General features: G+C 34.8%; 1 protein-coding gene across 3 annotated transcripts in view; it reads left to right on the forward strand.

Annotated features, from left to right (window-relative positions):
• The window catches only part of LOC150096319 (nuclear factor NF-kappa-B p105 subunit-like), a 378,899-nt gene that overhangs the window by 47,895 nt on the left and 303,173 nt on the right, over positions 1-27,831 (forward strand). The gene's annotated exons all lie outside the window — the stretch shown is intronic.

Consider the following 27,831-nt stretch of genomic DNA (forward strand, 5'->3'; position numbering starts at 1 on the left):
TTGTGTGATTTTGCTCTAGAAATAATCCGACCAAAATTAAGATAACTTAATGTTATCTTAATTTTGGTCGGATTTGAAACATTTGAAATCTGTAGAGATTTCAAATGTTTAGAGGTGACTAAGACTACAACAGTGTATTATGTCTGTTGATTGCGTGTATTCTTCTGGCCAATCTACCTGTTTCACGTGATGGAAACTAAGTATTCTGGAAGAAGTATTCTGCTATGAGAATGTTTCTTCTCGAAAAAAACTTAATAATTTTTTTTTGTTTGTTTTTTGAGAATGGCTAACTCACCTTAAGATGAAAACACCTTTTTTCAGGTTCTATGTATCCAAGACGGAATTCGAACCCAGGTCTTTTAGTGCAAAATTCATAAAATGGCATCCAATCGAAGCGAAATTATTACTTTAATTTTTTAAATGTTTTGTGTAATTTCTCCTTTAAAATGGTCCTTTGAAACTGAAATTAGCTAGCTGGGAAAAATTTTTTTATGAATTTTACCAAATTTTCATAGAACCCATTATCCGATGGAACCAAAAATTTAGCAGGTTCAACAAATTTATGTGAGAATTTCTTTACCGAATTTCAATAAACCCTTTCCAACCAGTGCCAAGAAGTAACATGCTCACGCTAGAGACACAAAGAGAATCTAAGAAGAGTCAATGAATTTTGCGAAGCGCCCATAAAAATCGAATGGAAATGTTCCAACACTCATACAAAGGCCGTTTTTGTGTCAGATGATACTTTTGAAAGGAGGCTGAATTAGGTAGTTTCAGACGGAAGTGGGGTCGAACTTTGATTGTTTCTTTCTCAACTAGATATGACCATTTAGGACGAGAGGAAATTTATAAAGTGAAGCAGTCGGTCCCATATGGAGATAAATATGGTTTTTTCTGCTCTAAACAGACAAACTGGCCAAAAAAACAGACAATGGCAGACACAGTGTACTATGAAAATAATTGTTCGCTCTATTATTACAAAAACTCAGGTTTGATAAAACTTAGTTCCTTAGTTATGTCTTTTGCGTACAGGCCATTGAACCTAACGTAAAGGAAGAGGGAATGAGATGTTATTTATAATTGGATGTTATTTACTACTAACTTATTTTATCTTCTCTCTCTCTCTGATTTTGTGCTACAATAAGTAAGAGATTCTCAGAAAATCAAGCACTATTTTATAAAGCATTGTTAATATGGAAAATTAGACTTTGATTCAGTAGCGCGCACTCAGGATTTAACCTTGGGGGGGGGGGGGGTTGAGTAGCCGATTTGAGAATACACATTACGCATCGCATACAACCTATGACTGAGCATCTGCAATGATCGCTAATTCATAAGTAGTATAAAATAGACGACACGACACAACATAAATTTTAAAAAAATGAATTAGGAAAAGATTTTTGGAAATTTTTTCTAGTGTTTTTTTCTCCTTTTTTCTTTGGAAGGACCTGGCTCCCCTCTGGGTGCGCCACTGCTTTGATTAGCACTGTTTCGAATAAATCGCAGATTTTGAAGTACTTATGCGATATTACGTTTTGGAGGCTTGCCATATACCTGTCACATATATATTAGTTTAGTTTACAAGCAGCCTGAGTGAAGAGCGGTGTTTGTTCATTCGTCAGAATATCTGTTTACGCTTTTGATCCTCCCTTAATCTTCTGCACTGTACTGCGAATTTGGTTTAAAAAAAAAAAAAAAAAAAACTGAACAAGGTCGCCTGAGGAGCTAGTGATATTGTGATATACTCCATCATTGGCTTTAGTTTCTTATTATGTTAAAAAAAAAAAAAGGGAAAGAAAGAATAAGGGACTTAGTTGCGACGTCATTTTCATGATTTGATATTCCAAATGAACGCAAGGCGTAACAAGCGATCCAAGGTCATTTATGAGTGGGTAAAACCCAAGCGTCATGCCCGACTCAAAGCGGTAGAGAGAGAATGAATGCTACTGCAGATCATTTTGAACGCTGTGGATATCCTGTGTTCTAGGTGCTGTACAATTTTAAAATAGTTCGTATTGTTCTACCTAAATCATTGTTAAATTATTCCTAAGAATCGTTTCATGGCAAACTTTCTTCGGTAGAATCTAATTACAAAAGAAGATTTTGTTTAATATAAATTTAATTATGCAGGTAAGTCGGAATTTTCGACAGGTTTTGATATCCACATGTATTAGCATTATAGCTTTGTTATATAAATCGCCGCAAATTTATATTTATCATGGTATATCATCCATCTCATTCTGTAGTATCCTCACATCATCTTCGTCGAAGTTTAGTTTACTAATCAAGTCTGACTGAAGTAATATACGAGGTTACCAGCAATATATTGGATAATCTCCTGTTCCAAAATGATAAAGTGAGAATAGGTTATATAGTTATGCTGTTGATTTCAAAAAATGTAGGGAGAATATATCCATAACGAATTGTAAAACATCCCATATAATATGTTTGAAATTCTTCTTACTGAATAAGGAAAATTTTCAAATAACATTCAGAGTATCTGTCTGCTCTCTGAGGTTTAGTTCATCCAGTTAAGCGAGTCTGAATTCCACACCGCCCAACTGAAATTAAAATTCGTTTCATTCGTTTGGTCCAAGTAATGAAGAGCAGTAATACAGAGTAACGATAGTTAGGGGTGATTGGATACTTACTTTCAAACGAATTTGCGGAAGACGCAACTGAAATAACAGAAATTTTCATACTGAAATATTTTCCAGTATGAAATACACTGCCATTCTTGTATGAGACTAGCTGACTCACCTTTCGTTGAAAATTTTTAATAACAGTTCCACACATATTTACTGCTGGAATCGAACCGAGGTCTTTCCAACTAGGGTACCGACTGAACTATGGAGACACTTTTGTTTTGCTTAACCGCATTATCTGATACCCGTATTATTATTATTATTATTATTATTATTATTATTATTATTATTATTATTATTATTATTATTACATAACACCTCCAGGGAGTCCAAAGACTCATCAAGGAAGGGTACCTAGTCTGCAAGTTTCTGTCTCTACCAACAACAACTACCTTCATCGTCTACACCAACGCCATCTACCGCGACCACCACAACTAGTATTTTCACAGACAATCACAAACATCCATGCCCACGGCGGGATTCGAACCCGCAGCCTTTTGGCTGAAGAGCAGTTGCGGTAATCGCTGGGCCAACCAGGCCGGCAAAAGGGCTCTGGTCCAGGCGCGGCCCGGCTGTCCAGGACAGCGGATTTTGAGTATTCTTTGTGAACAGAAGGAAATGTTGATATATCTCCTTTTTACATTAACGCAAGTATATGGATTCTATAAATGTTTAAAGTGAACTTTCTCTTTGCTCTCCTGAAAGCGTATAATTTTTTTTTCAGATTTCTTCAAATGATTTTGCTTAAAAACATAGAAGGCGTCCTGGTATGATTTCATCTACAAGACGTTGTCGGCTTTCTTTAAAAATTGCAGCGCTAACATGTCTACATTTTTTCATCGTTTATTATCCATTTCTGAAGTTTAGTACTACATTTTATTTTTGCCTGACATTCATATGCGCTTTGTCGGTCTGGTAGGCCGAGTGGATATCGTCTCTTTTGTCATCAGAAGGTTCTATTCTAATCATTGATGGATGTTTCTAGAATTCCTTTGGCGGTAGATGACTTTCATTGCAAATTGAAAACACTGTTCTGCTTACTGGAAGCTGTAAATATCTTTAAAATATTCCATATTTGGTGCGTAGAACAGGTTTCTCAATTATTTAACTCTGTGCTCACCCAGAGGACTGAATGTAAGATAGGTTTATAACCATCCTTTCTTCATTTTTAACGTTAAAGCACGATGACCGTTTATTTAACAGTTAAGACTCATAAATTTCGTGACTTTCCTTTAAAGAAGAGCCTGTTTCGTGATGCTGTATAACTGTTAAAGTCTGGAAAGGGGAAAAAATATTACTTAACAGAAAAAAATTCTTGAATTTTTTTTTTAAATTTTAAAATGTCTTTCTACACATAACACATGAATCTACGTGAGAGTAATAACCATTGTAATCTACAAATCGAATAAATAAATAAATAAGAAATAAATAAATCGAATTTTTTATATTTTTTTATATTTTTTATTTTTCTAAAAAAATGTTTATTGGTATTATGAGTTTGATCTTGTCCAGAGTTTTCAATTGTTATAAATTTCCAGTTCTGAGATTTATATTTCCGATTAAGGATTGAAAGCTTGTATTATCAAAATGATATTTTTAGTGTAAAACAGTGTGATGCGCCACCAAATAACATTGATATATAAATTTTATAAAAAAAAATTAATAACACTAACATTTTTTTTTAAAAATCCATAAAATAAAAAAAAAATGTAGGTTATATTGCACCTCACCTGTACTTTTGACTTTTCCTAAACTCAACTACAAAAATAAAGAGACCCATCGCTAAGAGAGGTAGTAAGAAAATATGGTAATTTTTGAGAGAGGAAAATTATGTTGCTTTGTTGTAATAGGTTTCACGGTATAATAAGAACACAGATGGTTAAGAAAATAACTATTTATTAACTTAAAAGCTAATATTTAGTTATTTTCTTATTTTCTATTTAGTTATTTAAATAAATAGTTATTTTCTTAACCATCTGTGTTCTTATTATACCGTGAAACCTATTACAACATGTCTGACGAACACATAAGCCTATCCACGCGTATGTTGCTTTGATTGACTATATGATGCTACTCTTTCACTGAATAACTAATCGTTGTATGGACACCATTATTAACTGTTCGTTAGCCTGTTGCATCCCACTGCTGGACAGGCCTCTCCAAATTTTCTACACTCTTCCCTTGTCTCATCCAGTTGTTTCCTGCTATTCCTGTGATTTCACCTCATCCTCTACCTCCCTCTGGATCTCTTGCTCTGTCTAGGAAACCAAATATAGCAAGAATAGTCCATCTGTCATCTTTCATTCTGGTTATGTGACCAGCCAGTTCCACTTAAATGTTTTGGCTTCGTGAATCACATCAATAACTTTGTGATTTCTCTACATTGTTTTTATCTTCTAGGTACTTTTAATTACACAACCACTTTTCCTTTGCTCTTTGTCATGTTCTTAATTTCTGTTTTATAGAGATGGGCAAATCGCTCTTCATGCGTTAGCCCATTCCCCAGTAATTGTTCCTTGCTTTGGTTATTCTGAACTGTATTTCTAGGTAGTGACTGTTGTCGAAGGATATTATTTGTCCCAAATCAGTATACTCTGGCATATATTCACTGTTGATACCAACCATCATGATAGAAATTGTGCCATTAGTCATCATTTTTGTTTTTTTGTAAAAGACATAGTAAATCTGTTTCTTTTCTAAGATATTTATACTCTTATTGGTCCAGTTAACTTTTTATAAACACATGTTTAAGTGTAAAAAATCTAGGACAGTAATGGATACCTTTTTCTGAATAACAAATTATTATTATTATTGATTTAAATGTATGCATTTCTCTTTATTAATTTAATTTTAAAAATTAAAACAAAATATGCATAGGCCTATCACAAGTTGGTTGCTTTAATAAACATGTACTTAATGTACTTAATATGCGTTTTAACTATGCGCTTTGAACATTTAAATGATCTCTTATATATATATATATATATATATATATATATATATATAAAGGTTTAATGACTATTACCGAGATAATAGTCATTAAACCTTTTTTTTATAATATTCCAACCGAGTAAAAATGAATTTTGAATATATATATATATATATATATATATATATATATATATATATATATATATATATATATATATATATATATATATATATATATATATATATATATATATATATATATATATATATATATATATATATATATAAACAGTATATACACAACACGACAAAAGTCAACACTCAACTGTCTCTCTTAGTCAATCTCCTCGGCCACGGGGAGATTGACTAAGAGAGACAGACTAATTCCTCGAGGTATTAGTTTTCTCGATCTGACTCTTTCTCTCTCTTCTTTCATTTCTGAGTGCATCCTCCAACCTTAGTTCAGTCAGAGGAAGAATTTGTTCCATCCATTTCCCATGGGACCTGTATCTCCCTCTAGCTCCTGGCTTCTTGTCCTGCATGAAGAGTTTTGCGATGTTCTGTTCTTGAGATGTGGCCAAAATATCTGAGGATTCTTCTCTCCACCATGGCGTAGAGACTCATTTCAAGATGCAGTTGATTTCTAATGTCAGGTCGGATTTTTCTCTGTCAAGAAACTCGAAGCGTCCTTCTCCAGGTCTACATTTCGAAAGCACTGATCTTCTTCCTAATTGTCTTGTGCAGTGCCTGACACTCTGAGCTATAAAGAACCACAGAGAAGACAAAGTCTGACGAGTCTGATCTTTGTGTTGATAGATAATTTTTGTCCTTCCAGATCTTCGTGATATGTAATGTCAAAAGCGTCTCGAGAAGCAAAAGCAATACAACCATATCTCAGTATATACCGTACGAGGTCATAAGAATTCAAAACTCATCATTGCCACGGATATGCAAACTTGAAGATTTCTTGTCTCCCGCCATGCACTGTTAACCAAAGATTCTTTACTTAACCACTACGCAAACGATTGGACTTGGAGAAGGAGAAGAACTTTGGGATAACAATGTACGCTTCATACCAAGAAAAATTTTTTGCGTAACCTTGGGTATTCATGTCATAAGATGACCAACCCTGGTTAGGCTAGTGTAACTGGGTCACCTTATCACCATTATCGATTAGTAAGTAATTTCTCCTTTCTACTCATATAGCCGCTAAACTTTTGTAAATAGCTTGGATGAGCATTTGATATATTTAATCTTCACACCTTGTTGTAGTACAGCATTTAAAAGTGCAGTCCGGGCTATGGAGTCAAATGCTTTGTTATAGTCGATAAAAGCGATGTACAGAAAGTTCTTATTAAGTTATTAATTATATTTTTCAATTATTTGATTTATTATATGCAAGTGATCAGTTGTAGAAAAGTTTTCTAAATTCTGCTTTTTCATATGACTAGTTTACTTCTAGATGACCCGAGACTTATTCAGTAGAGTGGAAATAAGACTGGTTGGGCTGTAGTTATTTATATCTGATTTTCAGTTTTTTTTTGATAATAGTCTTCAATTATTCTGGTAGAAACCTCACCTTCCCCCCCCCTCGAATATTTATTAATGAAGCTTCTAAGCAATCTCTGATCAGCTATTCAAACTAAAATTATTTATTATCTCTCTCTTTTGGACAGTTTTTGCATGTTGAACTAGGATATAATCTATTTTAGTTGTCGAGTTACTTGTAGAACACCGTGTTCATGCTCTTTTACGTTTTCTTGTAAAAGAGCATAGAGCTTTGCGCAAGGTGGGTGCGGCGCTTGCTCACAGCAGATCAAAAACGCACGCGCATGAAAACTCTGAACAGTGCTTGGAGTGGTTTAACAAGAATAAAACTAATTTTGTGCGTCTATTTATTACTATGGATGAGACTTGGATTCACCATTACACACGAGAATCCAAACAGCAGTCAAAACAGTGGACAGAAGCCGGTTGTTCAGTGCCAAAGAAGACAAAGTCGGTTCCATCAGCAGGAAAGGTTATGGCATCGGTGTTTTGGGATGCTAAAGGCATTTTGTTTATTAATTATCTTGAAAAGGGTAAAACAATAACCGGGGAATGTTATTCCAATCTTTTAACCAGACTAGACGAAAAAAATCGTGAGAAAAGACCCGGTTTGCAGAAGAAAAAATCATCTTTCATCAGGACAATGCACCTGCTCATAAAGTTGTTTTAGCAATGGGAAAATTAAGGGATCTGCATTATGAATTGTTGGAACATCCACCCTATTCTCCAGATTTGGCTCCCTCTGACTTCTATCTCTTCCCAAAACTAAAACTCTTCCTCGCTGGTCAGCATTTTTCTTCGAATCAAGAGGTGATTGCAAGTGTAGAGGGGAATTTTGCAGATCTTACTGAGAATCACTTCATGGACTGGATAATGGCGCTGGAGCATTGCTGGAATAAATGTATTCCAGCAATGCTTAAGGGAGATTATGTTGAAAATCAAAAATAATTTTGAAATTATAAATTCGTTTTTTCATTGTTAGGCTGAGAACTTTTCAGACCACCCTCGTATCTGCTATTCATAAAAGTTTCAGTAACACAATGAGAACATATTAGTGCATAGATCTGAATTATGATCATTACTGTACCTTAGGTGTTTTCGTTTTTTTTAAAGCTGCTACGTTCAAAGTGTTTTGTTATGTCATGTTATGTCTCAATTTCTTTTTGATCAAGAACTCCCCTCGATTACCTGACCACTGTTTTTTTTTATTATTAATATGATAGAACAGAATTTCACTTTTTAAGTCGATTATCTACTCTGATAGTCTCCTTATTTTTACAATACCTACAATTCCCCGTTTCATGTTTTCAGTGGCTTCTCTACTTCTTGTAGTCTATCATCTGTTATGAGTGTTCTTACGTTTGGGTTTGACGAGACAATTGGCAATTTTAGGTAACGCAAATTCCCATTCCCGCTGTGCAATTGAGTTTGAAGATATACCACAAAACAGTATGTTCAGTTTTATATTAGAAAACTCCCTCAAGTATCATTTGTTTCTTTTTTTTTTAAAAAAAAATATTAGAGTTATCTACTTACGTAATTTTTGAGAGCGGGTTTATAACTTATGGTGTAGCCTCCTTAGTTTAATCAGTAATAGACAAAGCCCTTTGATTGGAAAGACCTGAGTTCGAATCCTGTCTAGGACACGAAGAATCTTTATCAGAGTTTTTAACCGAAGGTGGGTTAGCCGGTTTCATACGGGAGTTGGTGGATTTCTCTTCCTGGAAACTCAAGATTTTCATCCTGTAACTAGAAAAACAGGCCAGCTGAACGTGTTTATAATATATTGATTTCACTATATGCTGAAAATTATCCTTCCGTGTGCTGTATCATTATACGCTTATAATAATAATAATAATAATGTGCGGCAGTTTGTGAAAGAGGGCGGAAGGGCGTTATGTAATTCATGGACAGTTCTAATAGGCCAAAAAATGTATTTATTTTTAAATTTTAATTAGCATATGTGTAAAATATTAAATAGGAAAAATATTCACTGAATCAATAATTCGATAGAGTAATTTGTAATGTGGTCTCTTTAGCTAAACAAGCCATTGGTCACCAATTTATACTGTGCTTTGTTGACAGTGCCCACAAATCCTTACCGACAAAAATGGTCCATTTGTTGCCATGGGCAACAAATATTCTGGGAATAATTTTTCTAAACGCGTTCTTGCAATGGAGATACTGAGTTTACATCGAAATGGAGTGCAGCACGAGAACATGGAAAACACTTCCATAGAAATTTTTAATGAATATCTATTTTGTGTAAGATAAAGTGCAGGTGTTGAGAAATTATGACACAAGAATTTAGGTATCACATGGAATGGTCAACCACTGCCCTGCGAATCTCTGAGAAAACACCAATTGAGCTCATTGCTTTAACTTGAAGTAAGCTTCTAATTGTGAAATTCACGTTATATTTGTTCTCAGACTGCAGTTTTCTCTGCACATAATTCATGATAGTAGTCTATAAGATTACTAACATAAATATGTTAAAAATATACAGATACGTACTGACGATAATTTGTTTACTGTCAACATCGAGAATAGACGCAGATTCAGTACAAATGCTTAATAATAAACATGTTCGAAAACTCTATTGAATTCTCAGTTGAATACGTTTTATATAATGCCGATGTATCATCAGGATATGAATGTGTGAATAATAATTTATTATACTTCGAAAAAAAAAAAAAAAGAAAAGGTATTTTTAAACAGATTAGACTCACTGGTCTGTCACGGACAAGTCACTTTGCTGCCTACAACCTTAATTTCGGCAAAGATAGAATGGTAATCAGTCTGGTAACGTGTCTTCCCTGGAAAGAATTTTCTAGGAGGAAAAACCCTGCAACCTTCGTATGAGATCGATTAATGACACCATCATTTGGAAATTCCTTATAAACTTTACGTGGGAGTCCAAAAGTACCGTATTTTCCAGCCAAAAGGTATTTGCAATTGACTGAGCTGCTGAGTATTTTTCCCCCATTAGTTAAAAATATTTTTTAATTGTGCTTGTATTTGCCATGTATGATGCACTTGAAAACCCGAAAATTAGATCGATTAAATTACCGACCGAAAGAAATATTTTTTTATTTTCAAGAGATCCATCCGGAATAGTTATTCAATGGCTCAGTAATCAGTGAACTTGCTACAAAAGGATATTTTAGAAGATAATTTGGTTTTATGGCGTATTCGTCTTCTGGAGAAACTAAAATATAAAATGCATTCTAATTTTTCATCAAGTCAATTTTGTCACATCGTAAATTTGCTCGATTATTTTGGTTAATCCTGCACTAATTGAACCGTGAAGCCATCTCATATATATATATATATATATATATATAGAAAGTATTTTTACCTTGGGTATAACTATGTTAAAGATACCAAGTAATTTTAAACCTGGTTTTACTCCATTTCCCAAGTAAGCAAACAGACTAAAAGTCAAGTTTGCGCCTGCAATTGATGCAAGTCTAACTGATCCCACAGGTAGTGCAGGACCAGGGCAACTCGTGGCAAAGGTGGAACAAGCTCCGATCACTAATCTTAATATTTACCCTTAATGCCAAAACACATCTCCAAGAAGGGGATGTATGATGTTTTTTATTAAAGGCAAGGGGCCACTACCCAGACCGGTTTCGACCTTTATTGAGGTCTCGTCAGTGGGAGCTAGGCTAGAATTAGAAATACCAAGATTTAGCAATACAGAGCTTGTAAGTATTTCGCCAAAACAAGTTACCATAAGGTGTTTTAACCTTATTAAATAAAAATCTCTGGAGGAGATATAAATGTAGAAAGTATTTTTACCTTGGGTATAAATATGTTAAAGATACCAAGTAATTTTAAACCTGGTTTTACTCCATTATATATACATACATATATATATATATATATATATATATATATATATATGACAGAATGATCATTGACTCGGTTAACATACATAGTTTTATGAAAAAAATTGAATGACTAGAACCGAGATTTAATTAAAAAGGTTTTAATATAAACACAGTACTAGTTTCGGCCTGTAACAGCCTTCTTCAGGTGACATTATAAAAGAAAAAACACTAAACATTGAGGGTTAAAAGACTATGAACATCATAGACAGTCTTTATACATAATTAGCATTAAAACGTTGTAGTTGTATTTGAAGCTGTTCTTTCATTTGTTGCATTGTTGGGAGAGTGCGTGCTTGCTGCATCACGTGAACGCCAGTACATGATTACAGCTGAATGACTATCCGGGAGGTTGTAGCTTTAGTTGTTATTTAGATGAACAGGATTGAAGATGATTTCTCTTGATTCCACAATTTTTCTCTCTATTTCGTCACTGCAACGGAAGATGTTTGTAGATTTTTCCCAGCAGACTTTGTGACTTTGGTTATCATCATTAGGATTAGCCGAGAAGAGGATATGACTTGATAATGCACTTGCTCGCTGTCTCTTGTAAGTAATGTCTCTCATGTGTTCTTCCATACGCATTTCGACAGATTTGTCTGTCTGTCTGCCCGAAATAAGGAATATCGCAGTCACATAATATTTTATATACGCCAGGGTATTTGAGTTGATGATGACAAGGTTTTGGGTGGCTAATTAAGGAACGGATCTTTGGAAGTGGAGTGAACAAGGTTCTGATATTGTATTTTTTTAGAACTTTTGCTAATTTATGTGAAACAGTACTTATGTAAGGAATAGATATATTGCTTTTGAATCTATTTGTTTCTTCTGAGTGATGTCTGGGAGGATTAAGAAGGAATTTGTTAATGATTTTCTTGGAATATCCATTAACTTCGAAAGAAGTTTTCAGATGGTTTATTTCTGTAAGCAGTTCATTTGGATCATCAAGAAGAGAACGGGCTCTATGTCCCAAGGTGGAAATTATTCCAAGCTTATGAGGAGGGAAATGATGGGATTGACTGTGCAGATTAATTAGCCACCCAAAACCTTGTCATCATCAACTCAAATACCCTGGCGTATATAAAATATTATATGACTGCGATATTCCTTATTTCGGGCAGACAGACAAATCTGTCGAAATGCGTATGGAAGAACACATGAGAGACATTACTTATCAAGAGACAGCGAGCAAGTGCATTATCAAGTCATATCCTCTTCTCGGCTAATCCTAATGATGATAACCAAAGTCACAAAGTCTGCTGGGAAAAATCTACAAACATCTTCCGTTGCAGTGACGAAATAGAGAGAAAAATTGTGGAATCGAGAGAAATCATCTTCAATCCTGTTCATCTAAATAACAACTTAAGCTACAACCGCCCGGATAGTCATTCAGCTGTAATCATGTACTGGCGTTCACGTGATGCAGCAAGCACGCACTCTCCCAACAATGCAACAAATGAAAGAACAGCTTCAAATACAACTACAACGTTTTAATGCTAATTATGTATAAAGACTGTCTATGATGTTCATAGTCTTTTAACCCTCAATGTTTAGTGTTTTTTCTTTTATAATGTCACCCGAAGAAGGCTGTTACAGGCCGAAACTAGTAGTGTGTTTATATTAAAACCTTTTTAATTAAATCTCGGTTCTAGTCATTCAATTTTTTTTCATAAAAAAAAAATATATATACACACACACACACACACACACACACACACACACACACACACACACACACACACACACACACACACATATATATATATATATATATGAGCAAATTTAAAAAAAAACAAAAACACTGTGCCATTATAATAACACAAGTTGAGTTTGATTTGTCGTTATAGTCTGTTCTGTAGTTCTATTGTTGTGCAAATGCGAGCGTATGAGTTCACGCGTACGCCACTACGCCAATATCTATAGGCAGAACTGTGCGAGTCAGGAAGACTATAACTGAGGTTGCTCTTGATGTGAGAAGGGTCTAGGACAATTTCTTTGGATTCAACTATGCGCCGTTCTACTTCATCGTGACAAATATAAACGTTTGATGTTACGTTCCAATCTACTCCGTGTTGACTGCCTTCATCGTTTGTGTTCTTGAGAATGCGCTTGCTTTGATTCTGTTGCATGAAATGTCTCTCTGATGTTCCTCTAGCCGTAGGAGGATTGACTTCTCAGTCTGGCCTTCTACAATCACATATTATTTTATAAACAGCGGGGAACTGAAGATGTTTATGAGCTTGTTTTTGGTGGCTTAGAACTGGCATTAGTTTTGGAAGAGTTGATAAACACTTTTTTATATTAATTTTTTTTCAAAATTCTTCCTAGTTTCCGGGAGAGCGAGCTGATGTACGGTAAAGAAATATAATCCTTGGGATTGTTAGGGATCTCTGTGTTGTTTCTAGGGCGCTGGTATAGTTGCCTCTTAATGTTTTTGGAAGAGTATCCATTATTTAAGAAAGTTCTTTCTAGATATTTTAGTTCATTTTTTAGTTCTTCTTCATCGGATAATACTCAGCGAGCACGGTGAGCCAATGTAGAAATGATACCTAACTTTTGTGCCGGATAGCGATGTGAGGATGCATGTAGGTATCTATCCGTGTGTGTTGATTTCCTGAAGATTGAGATCCTTAAATTGAGATCACTATCTCGCACAAAAAGTTCATGGATAGACTGAGTTAAATTATTTAGGAATCCTACTCGAGTGAACAAACATGAGATTTTTTCAAGTCAGTAGTAAAAAGAATAAGAGATTAAAATGGTTATTCTTCGTCTTTTGCCGTCAGGAGTAGAGGTTAGAGAAGGTGTATCAGTTGTGAAGGTGTGACAGCAAAACACGAAGAAATATAATTATGCCTACTCCAGTCAGTGCGAATATCATATTTCTAGATTTCGAGAAGGAATTGGACAGAATGCTGCATGCATGATTGTTACATAATTTGGAGCACATAGGATTGGATAATAAATTGGTGGTAAGAGGGTGATCATCGTTAAGAGAATGTCCAAGTTATCAGTATCATCTAGATTCACAGGATAATTATTGATCAGTTATATTAAAACTTGCTGCAGATTTCCAATCTCTCGTTGATGGAATCGACGTAAATTAAGCGCGACAACGCCACTTGATGTGAAAAATAAAAAAAATAAAAATGCGCAATGCAATTATTATTGCCATCACTAATGGTGAGGACAATGATGTCAATGTTGACGGTTGTGTCAAGACATCAACGGGTAAATATTTGTGAAAACGAAAGTATGACTGTGGGGAATATAACTGAAGCGTGGATAAACAAAGCGTGTATTTTCGCGCCTCCTGTTTTTCTTTTTTTTTTTTTTAAATCATTCCAATCGCAGAAGTGAAACCAAAACCTAAAGCACATCACTACTGTGGATGAATGTGTGTGTGTGGAAGTGATAGAGGAGTGTGGAAGTAATTTCAATCTTTACCCATTTCCTATGAAGGCTACAAAGCTCAAATTGTGTATACAGAATTCTTTTGATGCACGATGGAACAAAAAAAAAAAAAAAAAAAAAAAATTCGAAATGTAAAATTCTTAAATTCGAAAAATTCTTAAAAATCCTTTTTTTATTAACGATATTAACGATGGACTTGTATTCTGTGAAAACACACATGACGACTTCTTTTTTACTGTAATGATTGCAGGAAGAATTCAACATGTTGCCATAAACAATTGCTTTAAACATTTCTTCAAATTGATAAATATTTTATTAGAAATGTAGGAAGTAGCGATTCATGTGAGTTTAATGCATAATAGTACTGTACTTTTCAAATTACTGAATGCTTTAAGCTCGCACATTGTCACAACGTCGATAATAACCAGGTTTCGATAAACTACAGGATTGGGATATTCATGGATTATAAAAATAATTCCGTGACTATTTCTTCAAGAAACATGAACCCAGCCGATAAAGACTGTGTTTGTCAAATAGAACATGAACGGAAATAAGGAACTTCTTTCACATTCGATGACAAATACGTGTTTATTTCCCAGCCCACTAATGTTGCGACTATTCATTTTCCTATTTACGTGGAAAGAAAGTGTCTTGTCATTAAACTTAAGCTGTGCAATTACATTTCGGAGATTTCTCTTGAAGATTACAGTATAATGTGTAACTTTTTTTCCCCATTAAGTAATAATGCGTATAGGAACTGGTTTATATGGTTTCATAAGCAAATACTTTCTGAGAATTTATTTTTATGATTGTTTGAAAGTGCATTCTTTTTGTTACATAATCTTTAGGGAAAGCATTAGGGAAATCACTAAGGAATTATGAACCAAAATCACTTTTGAAATGAATGTGTATAATATTCCATTTGGGGTAAATGATACGGAGCATCTGACATTTATACAATTTGTTCTTCTTTCATGGTTAATGTTTTCATGAGAAATCTAACCTAAGTACGACAATTTCCCAATAATTACAGCTTTAGTAATCCTGAAGGTATGGTGTTATACAGAGATTGAAGGTTTTTTTGTCACTCAAAACAAACTGTCAGAAAAACGCAAGAAATTTACAATGTTCCCTTTAAGCTACGCGCTTCGTGGAGCTTACTGATGAAGTGCGTCCCTCAGAGGCGACGCACACTAACGGAATTCGTTATCAGACGAAGCCCTTTGGTCGGAAAGACCTGAGTTCGATTTCTGTGCATGACGTGAAGAACCTTTATGTGGTCTCTTTCGACTAAAGGTGAGTTAGCCGGTCTCATACAGTGGTAGAGGGTTTTTCGTCCCTCAGAACAGGCAAACCCGCCCGTGAACACACACACACACACACACACACACACATACACACACACACGGATTTACAGTCATAAAATACTTACTTACTCCTTCATTAGGAGGCCTCAACCACTCCTAAGATCCTAAGAGACGGTTGAGGAAAAGAGGGGGAAACCCCCACACGAATAAGATGAGATCAAAAAACGGCCAAAACCGACAGTATCTTGTTTTTTAATTGTTGTTTTGATATTTATACATATATTTTACGTTTTTTTTTTTTTTTTTTTTTTTTTTTTTCAGTTGAATAAAAATTATAATATAGCTTCTCAGTTTTGTTTAGGGGGTGGAGAGGGAAAAGGAAGGGAAATTATTCGGCCAGTGGTATTTTATGGAACATAATATGTGAAGGCCAAGATGAGATGAGTTTTAATACTGACTGCGAGGGAAACTAATTTGTGATCGTTTATCTAGATTACCAGTATTTACTGTTCTTTCAACAGAACCTGGTTCATTCAATTGTAATAGAATTCGACTATTCGCCATACATTGGTGAACTAACTTGTAAACTTCAATTCTTTCCGCTCCTTCTCTTGTTAGTTCAGAAATTAAAGCTACCTAATCTAACTTGTAACTATTTTCTATTTCATTTATTCAATACTTAGCGAATCTTTTATGAATGTCATTCATTCCCTTGACATCCATTAAAAATATGTGTAACCGAAACTGTAAATCATAATCCGATATTGTCCTGACCAACGATTTATATATGAGCATTACAACTTCCTTTATTTTCCAAATAAAGACTATTTATTTGGAAGCTATTATAAGTATTCCGACATCTAAATAATTCAAAACTTTATTCTAAAAGTCATTCCCACTCAGAAATTCATATAATTTAATTTGTAAATTTTTTTTAAGTAAAAAAAAAATTAGCTTAAATACCATCTTCTATATTCACTGGTAAAGATCTACGTTCAGTCACCTGGTACACACTAAACACAATTACAGAAAGCTATGATTCTATCACTTTCTTATATTCCTTGTTAATAGGTCCACAAGTTAGATTTTCTAGTATTGTTGATATCATTGAGAATAAACTATGCTCTGTGAGTAGCTCTAAATCAAACGATTTACAAATGGCAACTGCTTATCCTTTTTTTACAACTTCGAGATGTCGAATTTACTCAATATGACATGAAGTAATTTTTCACTATATAACGTTTCGTGGACTGTCATGCGTGGAACATCGAAGTGGGCGGATATTCATTGAACCCTAACACGAGGATAGCATTGTGCTATTTGAATATTTCCTCCTCATTCATGTTGTCACACTAGATATTTCACCGTAAATATTGTCGCTGATTTCCTCAAAAGTAGCAGTATTGTTGTCATTACAAAACTCAGAAAAATGCAAAGCCAAATGTAAATGGCATGTTCACCGTTATTTTTACTAATGATATAACTGTCAAGTACGACACAGCCGACTGCACCATTATACAGCCGAACAGCGCAAAAAATAGCAAGTTTGACTCGGTGCACTGCATACTTTGATTTAATAGTAGAGCAATGAAAAGCTGTGATACGGAATAACGAATCACGATACACAAGGTTCAAGTGAGATTGACTTTATCTGTTTTTTTATGGCTCTAGAAGAACGTTATTTATGAGAATTATGTTTGGGGTGGTTATAGTGTGGAAATGCTTCTCGTAGTCAAGATTATGCTGGCAAGCTCAGTCTCGATCTGAACCGGTGTTCTTTCTCTGCATGAACACATTTTAGTATCAGCGTAAAGAAGAAGCAAAGGAATGGAGTGTATGTAACATTGATCAAAACTATGGTTAGGATTTGAAGTTAGGAGAGGTTATAATGCACAGGAAGAAGAGCATAAGCCAAAGTACAGATCAAGTCCTGTAGTAGTACTCTTCACATTGGACGGCAAATCTGAAGACAGGAAACCATCAACTATAATATCAAAATCCAACCGACTTTAGTTAGAATAGTGTTCACATATTTGGGGTGGTCCATCAAAATCTCATTCAGATGCTCATTTCTGTTCGGAAGAAAGTTGTTCGCTTAATGGATAACATTCTCTCTATCTATCTATTTATTATGTCTTTTATATAGGTAATTTCATGGACGCTCTTCCATAGAACTAACCACTACCATTCTTCCACACTCCTCTAACTATGTACGACTAGCAGGGAAGCTGTGGTGAACATCAATAGTTCAGCTTCAAACTGACCAAACTGGTGCATCCGAGTCAAACAGATGAGTTTGACTCGGATGCACCGAGTCAAACTCATCCCTTCTTTCATTCATATATATATATATATATATCTCCTTTGAACAGTCTTCCCATATTCCCCAACTCTTCACGAAACTCATTAATGAATTCACACGGTACTATTGCATTATTAATTTTGAGACCTCTCGTATGTGAAGTATATATAAAGGAGAAAAAAAATGGAGTGACCACCCATAGAAGAAACCGCTGACCCAGTTGCCCTTTGATAGTAATGTGATGGCTGTGTAAGACGATAGCATATCTCAATAGTATACGATGAAAAACTTGCATATAAATGTCCAGAATGACCACATGAGTATCTATAAACCTTTCGATGGCTTGTGTTGAGAGCTTAGTAAGACTGGCTAGGAGATTCGAGTAAGAGATGCGGAATCACTATATTGTTGATCACTAATTAATTGGTTATGCTCCAGTTAGTGAAGAAGTTGGCTGTTGATGACCTCCATTGTTTTTCTGAGGATTCAGGTAAGTGCAATGGATGTTATCTTCCCTTTTTTTTTGGAGGGGGGGGGGAGTTAGACTGTAGATAAGCATGTTTCCATGCTGTCAGATAGATACCAACGAGTATTGTAGTTTATGTAGATGATGTAGAATGGGTATTAATTCCAGAACAAAGATTTTGAGTAAAATTATTGGGATGTTGTCGAGATCAGGAGAATCTTCAATAACTTGGTATTCAAGTTATTAAAGATTCTTTTGATGTCTTTCTGGCGAAAGATCAAGAAGGCAAGTAATTATTTTTGATATATTTGAAGATTATTTGTCTTCTGCGTCGTCGTCACGTACAGGATTTGGATAACACTAATTTTAGGATCTCTATTAATAATTATCGATTCATTTCACCTTTGATTTTCGGATGATTTATGGTATCAAAATTAAGAAAAACAAAATTATGCGTCTGCACCACAAGCCAAAATGGGTCGAAGTTTCGTAAACCATTCCATAACTGTAACATGCGTCATTTTTTGTGTGTGCAAAAGTATATAATCCGATTAGCACTCTTTGATACTATAAATTTGTCACACACGTTCTGATAGTTCTCGTGAAAACAACAAAACTGTCGACAGTTTGGAACGAAACTATGTAAATAATTAGAAGATTTGTGCATATGTATCATTAGTCATTTGATAAGTTTTGATTAGTCATTAAGCAAATAGAGTTACGGTGTATTATTATCGAGAAAGAAAAGACTGTTGTCCGATTCACGTTTAATAGGGATTCAGAAATTGAACTAATTCTAGTTCTGTTTCAGAGTGGGACCAGATTGCAAAAGATATCATCCACAAAACGTAGCGAAATGCGAGGTCGAGGAGAAAATGTGTTAGAAATCCGATACTCTACATGCTCCTTATTATCAATTGATAAATTATCAGTTTTAATTGGCGCCGGGGAGGGAAGGTACCAAGTGGCATCTCGTGCGCTCCAACACTATAAACTCACTTTTGTTTGAAATAGTGAGTTCTGCGGTCCATTTTCTTGAGTTCCAGGATGAAAAACAAGAGTTTCCAGGAGAAAAAATACCTACATACTCATGCCAGAGATCGACTAATTCTGAATCGGCCAGAAAAAAGGTTTAAAAACACTTTCTGTAGTTGGCGAATGAAATTGATCTTAAAATGGTCTTTTTTGAGTGTCCTAGTGCTATGGATGCAAATGTCATTTCGACAAGGTTACACAGGAATCGTACTTGGTTAAAGAATGATAATTTTACTTTCTCTTTCACCATGTTTTTAGTATGAAGAGTACTTGATCAATGACTGTCGTTTCCATTTCTTAAATTTCCTTCTCCTTATTATAGCGCCACTAATATTGGTAAAATGATCGAAAATGATCATAATTCCTCTTTTGCAAGATGAAATTTAATGCAGTTAAATATTTTGCATAACCATAGAAATTTTGAGTAATTTCAATTTTATTTCAGTCGAACAGTTTAAAAAAAAAATTATGCCCATGGTAATAATAATCAACGTTAAATGGATAAAGAATCCTATATTGTTATATAGCCAGTAAGTGAAACTCAAGATCGATAACTACGATCTATGAGTTTCAATGCCGAAAAACTATCGGCGAAGGCAATTCGAAGCAAAGGTGGAGCAAGATCCCTCACTATTCTTGATATTCTCTCATAATGTAAAACACAGCTCCTAGGAGATGTAATACTGTCATTACATTATGAGGGGAGGTCACTACCCAGAAACTCATAGATCGTAGTTATCGATCTTGAGTTTCACTTACTGGCTATATAACAATATAGGATTCTTATCCATTTAATATCTATTAAATTGCCAGAAAACTAGCCTTTTGGCTTTTTATTTTAATTACAAAATACAAGCACACCTTTATGGCATTCGTATAGTGAAGGTATGTAAGTTCTTTTCACTAAGCCTTGATAATCAAAATCAATCCTTGATATTTTCCAGGTCTACCTATTCACTGATGAGACCTCAAAAAAGGCTGAAACCGGTCTGGGTAGTGACCTCCCCTAATAATGTAATGACAGTATTATACATCTCCTAGGAGCTGTGTTTTACATTATGAGAGAATATCAAGAATAGTGAGGGAGCTTGCTCCACCTTTGCTTCGAATTGCCTTCGCCGATAGTTTTTCGGCATTGAAACTCATAGATCGTAGTTATCGATCTTGAGTTTCACTTACTGGCTATATAACAATATAGGATTCTTATCCATTTAATATCTATTAAATTGCCAGAAAACTAGCCTTTTGGCTTTTTATTTTAATAATCAACGTTATTATTAATAGCCTCTTAAGGCACATAATCTGCCCAGTTTTGCTTTCATAATCTTAATTTTAAGATCGTCTGATTCGCTATTTCGTGTGTTGACGTGTGTAAATAGAAGCACCTGTAAAATAAGGGATTTTTATATTTCTTGAGTATTTTTAGACTTTTGATGTAACTTTACGATATTATTGTGATTTTTATTGTATGTAGTGCATTTGTTAATATATTTTAACATTACTTGTTAAATTAAGATAGTTTTAAAAAATTGACCAAGGAGGACTCATATGACTTGTGTTCAATTAGAATAAAAACTGATGAAAGCAATAATGGTAATCATGCCACATGCGGCAATGAGTCAGGCTGTCTAGTATGAAGTGGAGGCTAACAGGATGAAATATATGGTGGAGTGTTGCTATAGACCTGGCAGTTCATTTGCTAGGAAGGAAGAAATGCGCCCAGTTACCAGTTAGGTCATAAATCATTAATTATTATATATTACCCAATCATTATTATCCGAATATTGATTGTGTAGCAGAGAAAACTCATGATAAGAAAGGAGGAATGATTGTGCTGTTGCGAGACAACTTTCTCAAACAGCATGTGAAAGAAACAACCCCAGGATAAATAGATTTAATCGTAGCGTAAGAAGGGATCTCTGGTTAAGGTTGTTACTGTTTTGCCATTAGTTGAAGAAAGCGGACATGTCGTGATAAGCTGGGAAGCAGCCAACTATATGAATGTTCTAATCAGGACAAGTTACATGCTGAATTACAAATCTGGAAATTATGACAAACTCAGAAGAATGCTATCTTTGATTCCATGGTATCAGCAGTGAATGGGAAACGTTGGGAAGATTCTTAAATGGTGCGGTATCTGAATCTGAATTTAGAGTTCCACAAATAAGTTGACTGAGAAAGAAATGAATGTGCATCTTATTAAGCAAGAGATCAATAAGATGATGTGGAAGGAAATTGGTGAAAATAAGAGTGAGAGAAATTATGATATATATATATATATATATATATATATATATATACTGTATGTATAAAGCGCTAGTCAGAAAAGTTACGAGTATTGTGTGAATGCGGAAGAATAACTTTACGAAATGCAGACGAATGACAGAAGAAGATGAGTAGTTCAAGTAATGCTCACTTCGCCAAGATCTATCAACCTAGTGTTAGTTTGCCAAGGTCTATCAACCTAATGCGCGTTGCTGCCACTACGTTGGCAACATGACCAACATAGGTTATAGGATCTCTCTCTCTCTCTCTCTCTCTCTCTAAGTTTGAATGAAATATTGGAGTTTTTGAATAAAATTCTGTATAATTTTGGTCGCTTTGAAAATTATTTTAACATTATGAGACCTTTGTACTTTGCTGAGGCATTTGATAGGATACTACATGAAGGACTGCTGAGCAAAAGAATATGATTATAATATAAGCTATTGGCTTGATTAAGTGGGTAGCTGACAGACAGGTATCAGAAAGTGGTGTATGGCGGACGTGAAGCTGCCAAATTTAAGATGCCCAATGCTCTAAGAACTGATTCCTAAGGGGATCAGTTCTTAGAGAGCATTGTTGTTTGATCTATTTTGTATATCAATGATACTGGAAAGAGTCTGAAAATAAATGTTCCATTTTTTGCTGATGATGCATTAATAGGTAAGGCAATCAGAGATGCTATTGATTTACAGCATTTACAGAGTAAGTGAATAGGTAAACTATGATGGCTATCAATTCAGTGTTAGTAAGTAAAGTTATGAACTTTGGCAGGCATGTTGAGATATCCAGCGGCACATTATATTGGTGGATTTATGTTTGAAGAATTGACAAGGCTAGAGATTTTGGAATTATGATGGATATGAAGTTGAAGTTCAAAGGTCACATATCAAAAACTGCAAATACAACTCAGAGAGTAATTGCGATGTTCAAACTTTGAAGGCGTATCAACGCCTTGTAAAGAGCAAAATATATATGGAAATCATTTTGCTTCTTTATAAGGCATTGAGACGACCAAATTTGTATCTAGTAGTCCACGCCTGGACTACATTGATCAGATTTGGTCTTCTCACTCCCAGATTGATAAAGAAGCTAAGCAAAGCAAGCATTTTATTCAGGTAATCTTCAGAGTTGAGGATGACTGTTTCATTGCCTTTATCCGCAGGAATGATAATTATATCTCTGTTGTTTTTTAAACTTTTAATAGCTTTGCGTTCTAATCGCTTTGCGTTTAAAGTAATGTTATCTGCAGGTGGTTTTGCGTTATTGATAATAAAGATTGATTCAATACGTAGAAGTTTTGCATCTTGTGGAGGGAGAAATGAAGTAGCTTTTTCTATTTTTGTAACTAGTGTCTCTTTTGGTATAAATTTTTGGGAAGGAATAAAGTTTAGACCTTTACTAAGATGCTTTTTTCTTCATCTGAAAGTATATAAGAAGATTTGTTGATAACGACTTTGTCAATATTGATGTGTGCTTTTGAGAAGTTCCTATTATTTTGTATTCTTATTAATGTTTCAAATTTTCTTATAAGATTTACTTTGTTATTATATTGTATTGTGGCTGCTTGAGATTCACAGTTTATATTAAAGGTATGCCAACTATCATTATCTAGAAATTCTTCAAGTTTCTCCGCTATAGTTCTTTTTTTATTGAAAAGAAAAGCTTGAGTTCTTTTAGTATCCGAGATTCTTTGTTATTATTTTTTGAGACCTCCAGTGAATCAAGGACTTATGGAGAGAGGATTTAAATCTCCCAAACCAGCTGTCATACCTTCCCTTAAATTCATGCATACCAGATGCACTGACTACCCTTAAAGGCAAACTATTCCAATCATTCTGCTCTGTGAGAGAAAAACCTAGCTTTACCCCTTTCTTTACTATGAGCAAGCTTAACTTCCATGGACTCCCCCTGTGTTCTCTCCCCACCTTCCATATAACGAAAAATTTCATCAGACGATGTCCTATAACATCAATTCAGAAGTTTATAGACTGTTATATCGCCCCTCTTTCTTGTGTTTACCAGAATCTGTGATGAATATACTCGCAATGTGTCCTCATAATCTAAATCCTATAATCTTTGTAACTATTTTTTGCACCCTTTCCATGGCTTTTTCCCTTTGAAACCCAGATAATAATCAAGGTGCGGTCTTATCAAGACCTTATAAAGAGGCAAAATGACTTCCTTATCCTTACATGTCAAGGTTCACTTCAACAATCGTTCTATGCTGTCCGCACACTCTCCCTCGATGAGTCTTTGGACTCCCTGGAGGTGTCACATAATAATAATAATAATAATAATAACATTGCAAGTATCGTCTGAGTTCTATTTGAAACTTTTGCTATGTGACCTTTGAACTTCAAATTCCTATCAACCATTACACCAAGATCCCTAGCTTTATCAGTTTCTTGTAGCTTAATCCCGCTAATATAATATACTGCTGGAAATCTCACCATGCCAAAGTGCATAGCCTTATTAACATTAAACTGATAGCCGTTTTCGTTTACCCAAATTTACATCCTACTCAAATCATTTGTAAGTGCTGAATAAGTTTGTTTTATAGGAATGAGATGTTTAGGAATGAGAAATTTGTAAAATTTATAAGCATTCATTATAAATAATTCTTCATATTATTATTATTATTATTATTATTATTCAACAGCTATTTGCATAGCCTGTGGAAATTGCATTTGCTTCCATAGCGATAGGCTGCCCTGATAATGAGACTTCTATGTTCGATTCTAGTCGTCGACTATAGTCAAACATAAGTTTTTCTAATCCTTTCTTCTACCAATTTCAAGTTAGTCGATCTCTAACATGGTCGAGTAGAGATTTTCTTCCCGAAACTCCGTTTTTTTTCAGTAAACTAACGAAAATCGACAGTAGAACTCATGGTATTTTAGACAAAAATATATAGTGTTAGGCTCTACAAGAATGCGACAATTATCTGCTGTTATCTTCTTTGTGGATGCCAATTAAAGTCACTGATATTCTTGGACCAGCTATTATGTGATTGGCTAAGGGATAGAGATTAGATGCTTGCTAGTCTTCAAAAGTTTCTCAGTGCTAAATGTCCTCGCTACTCTTTTCGAGAAATAAAACTTTACCGTATTTATTTGCTTGTTTATTAAGTGGATTTATTTATACATCACAAAGTCTATTGTACACTCTCACCACTTCTCAGGCAATTCATTCCATATACCTATATTCTGTCTCTGCAAAAACTACATCTGGGAATGGCCCTTTCTGTCATTTGAATAATTATTTCCCATGTCCATCCAGTAATTAATTTTAAAAATTTAAATGTATCACTCCACTTATTCTTATTTTATCTGTGCAACTGCAAGTTACATGACCGACTTTCATATCCAGCATTCCAGTCCTGAAATCATTTTTGTTACTACATTTTATACCCTTTCTAATATTTATACATCCTGGCATTTATATATCAGACAATCTGGACCATTCCAGTGGTCCAGATTGTCTGATACACTGGAACCAGCAGAAGTACACCACCACTGCCCTATGTATGCATGTTCTTTAGTAATGCAACAGCATGTTTCTTGAACTTTAAATTTCTATCCATTATTCCTCCGAGATTCCTTCTCTCCTCTACTTCGTTCAAGAGAATATGTGGCATCCATTCTGTGGAAGCCGTATATTCTAAAGTTCAAAACTTGAGTCTTACTCACGTTATATGGAAACCCCATTTTATTATTATTATTATTATTATTATTATTATTATTATTATTATTATTATTATTATTACTATCAAATCTCCATTGAGTCAAGGCTCATCGCAGGAGGTCCCACTGTCATGTACACAGTTTATCATACCATGTCTTAAATATATTCACTGTCTCTGCACTCACTACACCTGGACAATACATTCTGATCACTAACCACAATCCATGCAAAAAATCTGCTCACTCCTTATTTGCACTTTCCTTATACTCCTTCTAGGGATGACTCTTTGTTTATCCCTGTCTTCATCAATTTTATGCAAACCTCCTCCACATTAATCTGTTAATAAGCCCTTAAAAGCTTATATATGTCTCAATAACATCCTTCCTCTTCCTCCTCCTCAAAACTTTCTGCAAATTGGATTTTTTCAATCTCCCATCATTCCAGAGACCAGAAACTACCTTATTCAATCGCCTCTGGACCCTTTCCAACACATCTCCATCTTTCTGAAAAGCAAGCGACCATATCTGTGCAAAGTAATAATCCATGTGTGGCCTTATACAATGGAAAGATAACATCCTTACATTTACATGTCAATCATCCTTTTAAAGGATGACTTTAAAAAGTGTTGATGGTAAGGAAGTAATAGAAGCATATCAAATAGTTGAGTTACTTAGTGATCATTTTGCAAAAGTGTAACATCTTGGTTGTGATATTGCAGTGTCGAATGTGTCACTGACTGATGAGAGTAGAGACAGAAGAAATAGAGATGATTAGTATATTACAGAACCTTAATACTAACATTAAGGTTCTGTAATATAGCATTAAGATGTGTTACGAGAATGTGCAAGAGAATTAGCACCTTATCTGACCAAACTGTTTAATTTAAGCCTCAGTTCTGGTAATGTCCCATAGAGTAGAAAGAGAGGGAAATAATTCTACTGCATAAGGGAGGTTCCAAGACAGAAGAGTAGCAAATTATAGGCCAATCAGTATATCAGGAGGTGGTGGTTAAGGTTTTGGGGAAACTGAAAAAAATTAAAATTCAGGACTGGATGAGCAGAAATATGATACTTTATAAGGTACGACATGGTTTTCAGAAGAGTAGGTCTTGCCTTAGTAACTTACTTACTTTCTATAATAAAGTAGCAGTGAAGTTAAAGAAAGGAAATCCTTACTTGGCGATATTGCTGGAGTTTGCAAGTACATTTGAGAGGATTCCCACGGAACTTAATTGATTAAATTGGAGCGAATGAGAATGCATTCGAAGCTAGTGATTTGGATTAGAAGATGACTGATGGAATGGACAGATATGAAAGAGTGGTTTATTTAAGAACTGAGTCCAGGAGAAAACAGGTGACTAGTGGTGTACCTCAGGGATCAGTACTTGGTCCTCTGTTGTTAAATTTGTACATTAATGATATTGGAAATAATTTAACCGGAAATATCCACTTGTTTGCTGATGATGCAAAGTTGGGAAGAGGAGATCGTCAGTGAAAATGATGTAGATGTCTTGCAGGATGACTTAAGTAGGCTTGCAGTATGAGATAAGGCTGTCAGTTTAATGTGTCTAAGCATAAATATGCACTCTGGGAGGATGAGATTCCCTTCTGTCTACTATATTAATGAAACTGAACTGCAAATAGTTGACAAGGAAAGGGACTTCGGGATTATTCTGGACATAGAACCTAAGGTTTGAGGAAATATTGCAAAGGTTACCAAAACAGCATATCAAATTTGGTTGTTGAGGAACTGACAAATACGGACAAGGAAATTATTTCTCCACTTTATAAGGCATTAATAAGGACTATTTCGCAGGGGATCTGGTCACCTGGATTCCTTGGCGATGAAGAAATGGTGAAGCGGATCCAGAGGCAAGTGACAAAGTTTGTTGCAGATATGAGAATGATTCCTATGAGGAAAGATTGAAGGTCTGTGGACTCCAAACACTAGCTAATAGGCGTAAGAGAGGAGATATGATAGAAGCTTATAAATTATTAAAGGGGCTTTGTAGAATTGATACTGATGACTTTTTTTTTTCTGTACAGTGAAGGAAGGGAGAGAACGAGGGGGTCATCACTGGAAATTGTGTAAGTGTGTGGTTAACAAGGGTGTTAGGATAGATTTTTTTTTTGCTTGGAGGGTAGTGAATGTCTGGAATGCGTTGCCAGTGATGGTCATGAGTGCTTTGTCTGTGAATGAATTTAAGAAGTATGATAGGTATTGTGTGAATAATAGTTAGTCAATGTAGCGTCTCCCGCGATGAGTCTTCTGACTCCATGGAGTCACCGTTATAATAAATAATAATTACTACTAACATACACCTAATTAGAACACAGCGTCA

The sequence above is a fragment of the Typopeltis vanoorti genome, chromosome 19, assembly GCF_054136105.1.
Source record: "Typopeltis vanoorti isolate ZY-2024b chromosome 19, IOZ_Tvanoo_1.0, whole genome shotgun sequence".
NCBI lineage: Eukaryota > Metazoa > Arthropoda > Arachnida > Uropygi > Thelyphonidae > Typopeltis > Typopeltis vanoorti.